Genomic DNA, 8225 nt, shown 5'->3' with positions numbered 1-8225 from the left:
AGTCTGACTTCCATTCTGGGCAAATTAGTAGAAACTATAATAAATAACAGAACTAGCAGACAGAACTAGCAGTATACATGAATATGATTTAATGGGGAAGAATCAACATAGGTTTTGCAGAAGGAAGTAATGGTTCTCAAATCTATTACAGCTCTTGAAGGACTCACAGAGCATTGGCTTATGACTGAGCCAGTTGACATACTGTTCTTGAATTTCAGAAAGACTTTTGACAATATACCTTCCTGAAAGCCCTTAGAGAAAGTGAAGTTCTTGGGTAAGAGGGAAGGTCCTCTGCAAGAATAATAGCTGGCTAAATGATAGGAAACAGAAGACAAGAAGATGTGATCAGTCTTCACAGTGAAGAGTCAGTCCTACAGGGCTGCGGTGTGACCTGCACTGTTGGGTATATTCATAAATGAACTGAAAAAGGAGTTACATAAGGTGTTGTTTTCTGATGACACAAAATTATTCAGGGTAGTTAAAAAAAAAAAAAAACTGACCACAAAGAGCTGCAGAATTATATTGTAATACTGAACAACTGCTGATAGTTGCAAGGAAATGCATTTGAGAAAAATAATTGTGACTAACTATTACTAGTCAAAGACGGATCTTAGATTTATAGTGGGTCATTTTATTAAAATTTTATCTCAATATTCATAAAATTCAAAAATGGAAACAGAAGATTAAGGACTATCAGGCAAGGACTAGAGATCCAGTCTTTAAATATCATTATGATACCACATAAATCCAATTATGCTCCCACATTCTGGGTTGCCCCATCTCTAAGATACAGAAAAGATACAAGCAAGAGCAACAAGAATGATCAGAGATATGGCATGGCTTTCAAACAAGATGAGCTTAAACAAACCGGAGCTCACCAAACATAATTATCCTGTGAAAAGTTTAAAACAAAACAAGCCTTTGTCATGCTGCGAAACAAATAAATCCATTGCCAAAATACATTTTGGATTCCAAAATATAAAAAGTTCAAAAGCTGATTAGACAAAATAAAAGAAGTAAAGTCCATTGAAAGGTTTGAAACATAAATATTCAGTCTTGCTCAAGAAGCCTTTCCTTCGCAGGCTACTGCAAGCTAGGAAGATAACTAGAGATAAATTGTTCATCTTTTTCTTATATTCAGTAAATATCCAGTACTAATGGATAGTACTAAGCTAGACAGTCCTTGTCTGAACCCAGCACAGGTATTCTTACATCTTAAGGCCTTCATAATAACTAAACCTTTCCCAGGAAAGGTTGTGACAACCTTGTTTATAAAGAAAAATGGCAACTCACAGTCCCACTGAAATCCATGCAACATTTTTGGGAACAGGAACTATCTGTACTTATCGCTGTCCATCTGTTAAGCAACTTCATATGTTACACATCCCAGGTGTCTGGTGAAATGTTATTTAGGGATGTAGTTACACATTTGTAGTGACAGACAGCTGTGCAGACTACTGCTTCTAAAAAAGGAGCAATATTTAACTAATAGTGCATCACTATTTTGACTATGTTCAATCCATTGTATTTAAACAGCTGCCTTTGTAATCCCTCCATGCAAATATTTGCTGCTTGACACTTCTGCTTCCCATTAAATACCAAGATTCAGGATCATCTGCCACTAAACCTTTTTTTCCAAATGATCCAGGAGAAGACGTATCAAGACTTACTTCTGTAGGCTTTTCAAAGCTCCTTCTGCTCGTAATCAGTGATTTGTTAAAAGAAAAAGAATTATGTCAGGCCTTCTGAATATCCATTTATATATATTCACAAACATTCCCAGCCCAAAATCAATCTGGACAGTAATCAGTTTACTTTTCTACTCAGCCATGGACAATTGTTTCAGACCTATAAATGACAGCATTCTGTACAATGATTAAAACTCCTGATGGATCTGAAAGTCTCAGCCGCAGACTGTAAGATGGAAATTATTTGAATGATTTATTTTGATTCCCTTCATTACGCTTGCTTCCCTTTTCATCACGTGGCTGAGTAGATAATTTAGCCCAGACCACAGGCCTTTCTCTTCATTCTTTCATCTTCATTCACCATGTTTCTCTAGCACATATTCATTTCTGCAGGAAGCGGGCCAGATCCTTCATTTCAGTCCAGCTATTGCTCAAGCAAAATCTCACACAGCGTGCAATGATTTCCAAAGACTGGTGCAAAGCCCAGTATTGTTCCAGGGTGATCTGGTAAGTGCTCACAGCTGTCTCACAGAGCCAGGGGAGCTTATCATATTTTCAGTTAAAATTTTTATGATCAGAGAGCACAGCAGTCCGTGCAGGTGAGATCCTGAGGGATATATTCACCCCAAAGCTGGGAGTTTTGTGAGCACTGTTGTTGGTTACCCCCTCAGGCATCCCCAGGTGCTGGCACTGCAACTTTCTCACCTCAGTTTCAAAGTTCAGATCAAGGAATCAAGACTGAGCTTAACTTTCTATTTCGTATTACGCTTTATTAATACACTGGCTTTACAAATGTAAGTATTACGGTCATGCCAAATGCTTTCACAAAGAACAATATTCTATTCTTTTTCAACCACTAAGCATTATTCTGTTTGTTTTGTAAGGTAGTATGTCTAATTTTAAAATAGCTACAGTGATGGGCCATCTTTATACATATGGAGCACTGTCTTTTGGAAACATTTAATAATGAAAATATATGGAGCTCTAGCCTGGATTTCAGTGATTGCCTAGTGCTTGTGCTTCACTGTAACTGAAACAACAAATGAGGACTATCCTTTAGCCTGCTAAATACACCTTCTTTGTTATGGGGATGCTTAAGCGCTGTCTTATTCTTATGAACATTTAATTATCTGTGCTATGTAGAATAGCTGCATAAGAGGGTCACCAGAAGCTTCTAGGTCTGTTCCTAGCATCTGGGGTACACAGTAGGAGGTGAAAACCGGTGGGAGGGAATCGAACCCTTCTGCTGCATCCTGGGGAGGTGTTTAGATGTGCAAGATGCTGGCAGAAGAAAGGAGGGATCTCTTTCTTCCATGGCAGGTTGGAGAACTGAGTTCTCTCTGCCTTTTCTCACACAAATGATTTACCCAAAATCATGGATAGTTCCAGGAGATTTCAGCTAAATTCGTATTTATTCATTCATAGCTATTTGGGACTAGCTGTTTTAAAAACAAGGTACTGGGGGGATTGCTATTCTCTGGAAGAGTATTTTGGTGACCAGCAGTGTACTATGATTTCCACAGCCGCAGTAGCAGTTATTCCTTTCAGAAGAGCTGTGAGAAGATGAGAGACACTGCTGCTCATTAGACTGATTACTTTCCAAGGTAAGGAAAAGCAAGAGATCTCTTAGTGACCTGGCACTGTAAATCCTCAGTCTAGAGTGTGTTTCCGGATTACCAGCTGGAGCAGGCAAAGCTCCACTGTACAGGAGCCAGCACCGTCGATATCTCTGCTGTAGATTACACGGTTATGTAACCATGTAGCAATCCTAGCTGGCAGTGTTTTTACAATGTCAACTAAAAATCTGCTCTTTCTGTGTGAAAGACCACAGTGTAATACAGGGATGTGACTTGTGGTTGCTTAGCTCTGTTTAGCAAAAGTGTAAAAATAGCCATGAACAAAGAGCTATTTAAAATAGTCACCAGCAAATTACCAACTCTCTGCCTCTTGCCATGAGGCATTAAAAATATTTTTTTTCCAAAAAAAAAAATCTTCTTTCATGAGAGACAAATAGAATTTTCTCAAGTGTTAAGCTGCACTTGTACATATATATTAAATATATTTGGGATGTGAGTGTATACAGACATTAAATACAAGCACATAACCATCTTGTAGAAAAGATACTTCAAATGCGAAATATTTCTGATACAAATAACATTTGCCTTGATCCTACAGGGAAATAATTTTTAGTGGAGGCAAAAAAATCTACATTCATCTATATCTCTTTCAACAGGGTAATGTGTCTTCATAAGGTTATTAGTTTCAAATGGAAAAACGGAGAGAGCTCGCAAATACCAGCCCATCATATTTTTGCTAGAGATAATTTGAAGACTATCCTTCTAATCCCATAGGTCTTAAAAACTGATACCTGAAAATACTCAGTGACAAGCACATCTAAGCCTAGGGTCTGCCACTTCACTGTCTTTACTGCAGTGACTGTTCATCTGATGGACTCAAAGATTTGATACTGCATTCAACAGATGCATAACAATACCAGTCGGAGGTAAACGATTTGAACCATGAGCCACCCACATGCACCTAAGCCCTCGTGATCCCTCTAATCACTCAAAAGAGGTGTGCAACAGCAATCCCCCAAATACACACATAGTTTGAATGGTGAATTATAAGCAATAAAGAAGATTTGCAACAAAACTGTTTGTAGTGATACCAGTAAATGTTCCATAATTTTGATTCTATTTGTTAGAAGTTGATTTTCCAGATTCTTTTCTTCTCTCCAGGGTAAAAAGGTTTGAATTTGAAGACCTAAGTTTTGGATGAATTTATTAAGTAGTTTATAATAAAGGGATCTTTGTCATTATTTGTGATGATTTCCTGAGTGTCGCATGGTGAAGGTGGTCAAGGGAGTGACAGTAGAAAACATTTTCAATGTCATGCCTTGTGCTCGTGTTTCATGCACAGGTTCTATTTCTGGAGTAGATTACCAGCCTCTTTTTGTGATAGACAGGGACATGAATCTGGGGAGGAGAAGAGATTGTAGGGAAGGAAGGGGCCTTGAAGACCAGGAAAGCTTTAGAGGATGTAAGGTCATTTCTTCCATTGTGCATCCTATGCAAAGGTTAAGCAAATTGACACCCCTCACAGAAGAGCAAAACGAAACAATAAGAGTAAAGTGGGCTTGCCACTGCCATTATGTTGCTAACAGAAACTGCTGCCTAATGTCACCTATATATTTCCTAATATTAGAAGATGTCAGGGAATGAAGGCAATGTAATGTGAAGCAAACAGGTTAATACAGAAGTTTTTTCCGTTCTGCTATCTGTGAGGAGAACTTCCATTAATTCTATTATAGAAACTCAGCATCAGACCTTCCCCTTCCCCTTCCCCCCCCCCCCCCCATTTTCTTGACAAGAGAAGGGAAATGGCATCCAGGCTACATCTATAGTAATAAATTAACCAGCAAAAGGAAATGCTCTGAGCCCCTTAATGCCTGCCCTGGTCCTCAGAATGGCTTTGGCCTGGGCCAGGTTGTGCTTCCTGAAACACTTCCTAAGCCTGGTTTTTTAGTTAGCACAGGGACCACTCCTGAAAGTAAGTGTGTGTGCTTTCTGTGAAGCAGTTACTCCACTTTTATGTTCTCCAAACTGTAATCCAAAAGTGTGGAAAATTTTCTCTACACCTTACTTACAGTAATTATCACTTCAGATTCTCTTCCTGCCTTTTTTATTTTTGATTACTGTCAGCAATTCTGTTAAATAGTTAATATTTCCATAGGCATCTGCAGATGCCAGAAAGAAATGACCCCTTAATGCCAACTATAAGGGTATAATTCTGTCAGATGCTTTACTCTGGGTTTGCTGAATATCTGGAAGATAACAAGACACTAAGTTATCTGTAAGTCCCATCTACTCAGTGTCTCTTGACAGCATCTTCCTTGGGACATTGATTTTTACCTCATTGATTATTATTATTTCTTAAGAGCTCAGCTGAATTCTATTTTCTTCTCTATTTTGTTCTTCCTTGTAAAGGGAAGTATTCCAGTTTTATTTAAAACTTCAAACTGGAGATCAAGTTGCTTATGAAGGCGTCAGACACACTTGGATTAGACTCATTGCAGCACCTTCAAGGAAGAAAATGCACCAGCTGGTCACAGGCTTTACAGGTGCAATCTTCGCATGAGTAATCGAGCATTATACAATTGGTAAGAACTTGCTCACCACAAATTCTTCTTCATCTGCGTAAGCTGCTGTACATCTGAAGACTCACTTACTGATCTGTTGCATTTGACTTAAGGAGGTACTCCAGATTGGTTTAGGGAGTTTGGGGATGCCTGTGGAACATGAAAAAGACTTAAAAAATACTTTGTCAAAATTTTGCTACTTTTTGGACTGCTAATAATAAACAGGGAGAACAGAGAAATATTTACCCTCCAACAATAGATCTGTGACTACCAAGGCATTATTAAATACAAGCTCTACAAATATTCAAATTAGTGAAACAGAGCTTGCCAGGAATTTATGTATTGTGTTCTCAAACAACTAAAAGATTAAATTAATAAATTACAAAATTATATTGTCAAAGTCTCACCAAATTCACACAAACAAAAACTCTCTGGCTTTGAACAGGACTAAACAACTTTATGTTCTGTCTTATTCAGCCAGTAAATTTAATTTTGAAAGCAAAGTAGCAGATGTGGAACACAAGTGTGTTCAGAGTAATTCTCCATTCAGGTACATTATGAAAGTTATGAAACCTGTGTGCTGAAGACAAAATGTGCTAGTTACCGCTATGTGTAAAGAGCAACTCCAGTTACATTAGGCAGGAGAGCTACCAGTGCTTTAGCTGTAAGGCTTCACTGTCTCTGCCAATTAATACTGCCTGACACAGTTTTATTCCATGAGCAGATTAGTCCATAGCTGTTTACCTGGGAATTGTTGTTCTATTCTTGCTACAGAAAAAACAACTCCCTATCTGACAGACCATGATACTGCTGTTGTTCTCAAGACAATATTGCAGTGTGAGGTGTTTATTGACCAAGCCAAGTTAAAAAAAGTAGGATAAGAGCTACAGTAATATTCTATATGCATTACCAGGTGCCAGGTTTTTAATCATCAGCAACTTTTTGATACTTTTAATTGGAACATCTCATAATTAATTCACTCTCTTTAACACAGTTCAAAAAATACTTTTTAAAAAGCTAAAAACCCGCCAGAACAATGCTGGTTAATTTGTTCACTTCATTTCCACTTGAGGACAGAACTGCTGGACCCCTGGATCTGTTGCTTCTACTGTATTTATTTTACTTGCCAGCATGATAGCCAGTGATGCTCATTCCTTGGATTAGAAACCCAGGTAGCGCCATCATCAGCATCCTCCATTCCAAGGCATGGAGTCAAAAAGGAATTTAGAGTATGGTCCTGAGGGCAGACACCAGGACCCCAAAGCCATGCCACGTACCTGCCATTTAATCCATAAGCAGTTTGAGACACTAAAATTAGGATCAACAAACTCACAGGTGCCTTTGTCCCTGTGAATATGGTGATACATGTTCCTGAGACTGGGAGGGCAGCACCACTGAGGAGTGGACACCGTCACCAGCGTATGCCAGAGAGGTGCACCTTTCTCTCTGCTGCCCAGACATAGCCATCTTACTTGAACATGGGCATAGAAGCTTCTGTGAAACTGGGATTCAGAGCCTGAAAACATTTCCTGCACTTAATACTGAAGATGTATCTTTTGATATGCACAAATCACATCGTTTCCTTTGAAAGAGTATCTGAAGTACATCTAAGTGCCTGTGTGAATCCTGTCCTAGGTGTCTACATCTATTCTTTAAGAAACTAAATGCTATAGTTTAAAACTTGTCTTGAATTTCTAGGCTACAGAACCAAGCTTCATATTTTATCCAGGATGTAGTACAATATTTTCTGGTTGCACAGTCATATATCTGCTTAGAAACATATTAAAATCAAAGTCATCACATGAGGTTAAACTAACAGTGATCTGTCTGGCAGGTGAAAGGCTGCTGCTTTATTCACTAAGTCTTATAATCTTTCAACTTGCAGTTCACTGCTGAAGAAGATTATTGAAGAACTACAAACCATGTCCAAGTGTTACAAGTCTATATTTGGTATCACACTGAACTCAAATAAAAAAGGTTGCATGAGATTACCGAGCAGGTTTACAGACAAGGAATGGAGCTGCATTTTGGAAGATGTGAAAAAAAGAGTTGTGAATTTATAAGCACCAGCAGATACAACCTTTATAGCTATTTCTTGTTATGGTTCAAAGCTCAGTGTCATGTCTGAGCTGTCTGAACTGAATGAAAAGCAGAAGGTACTGCACAAATAGACATTGTAAACTTATTTAAATATGGGCTTGTATTTTTAAAATTTAACAACAGGACATTTTTCACTAATTTTTCATTAACTAATGATGAACTTGACTAGTACACAAACATGAGTTTCCCTTGGGGTGTCCATGGGTATCTTCAGTTGTTCATTGACTTTCCTCAGAGGGATGTCTGTGTGCCCTATCGCCTCCATGCAATCAAAGTAGCCAAAATATGCTTGTGTGAGA

At 38.4% G+C, this 8225-nt stretch overlaps 1 long non-coding RNA gene across 1 annotated transcript; it reads left to right on the top strand.

Moving 5' to 3' along the window:
• The first annotated feature begins 3213 nt into the window (after window positions 1-3213).
• LOC135327357 (uncharacterized) lies at window positions 3214-7849 on the top strand. The gene is made up of 3 exons (XR_010387473.1): window positions 3214-3292; window positions 5675-5847; window positions 7712-7849. It is a non-coding gene; the product is annotated as an uncharacterized LOC135327357 (long non-coding RNA).
• The last annotated feature ends 376 nt before the right edge of the window (window positions 7850-8225 follow it).

The sequence above is a fragment of the Dromaius novaehollandiae genome, chromosome 2 (assembly GCF_036370855.1).
Source record: "Dromaius novaehollandiae isolate bDroNov1 chromosome 2, bDroNov1.hap1, whole genome shotgun sequence".
NCBI lineage: Eukaryota > Metazoa > Chordata > Aves > Casuariiformes > Dromaiidae > Dromaius > Dromaius novaehollandiae.
Note: the sequence above shows the minus strand (reverse complement) of the source record. Positions and strands in the feature narration are given on the sequence as shown.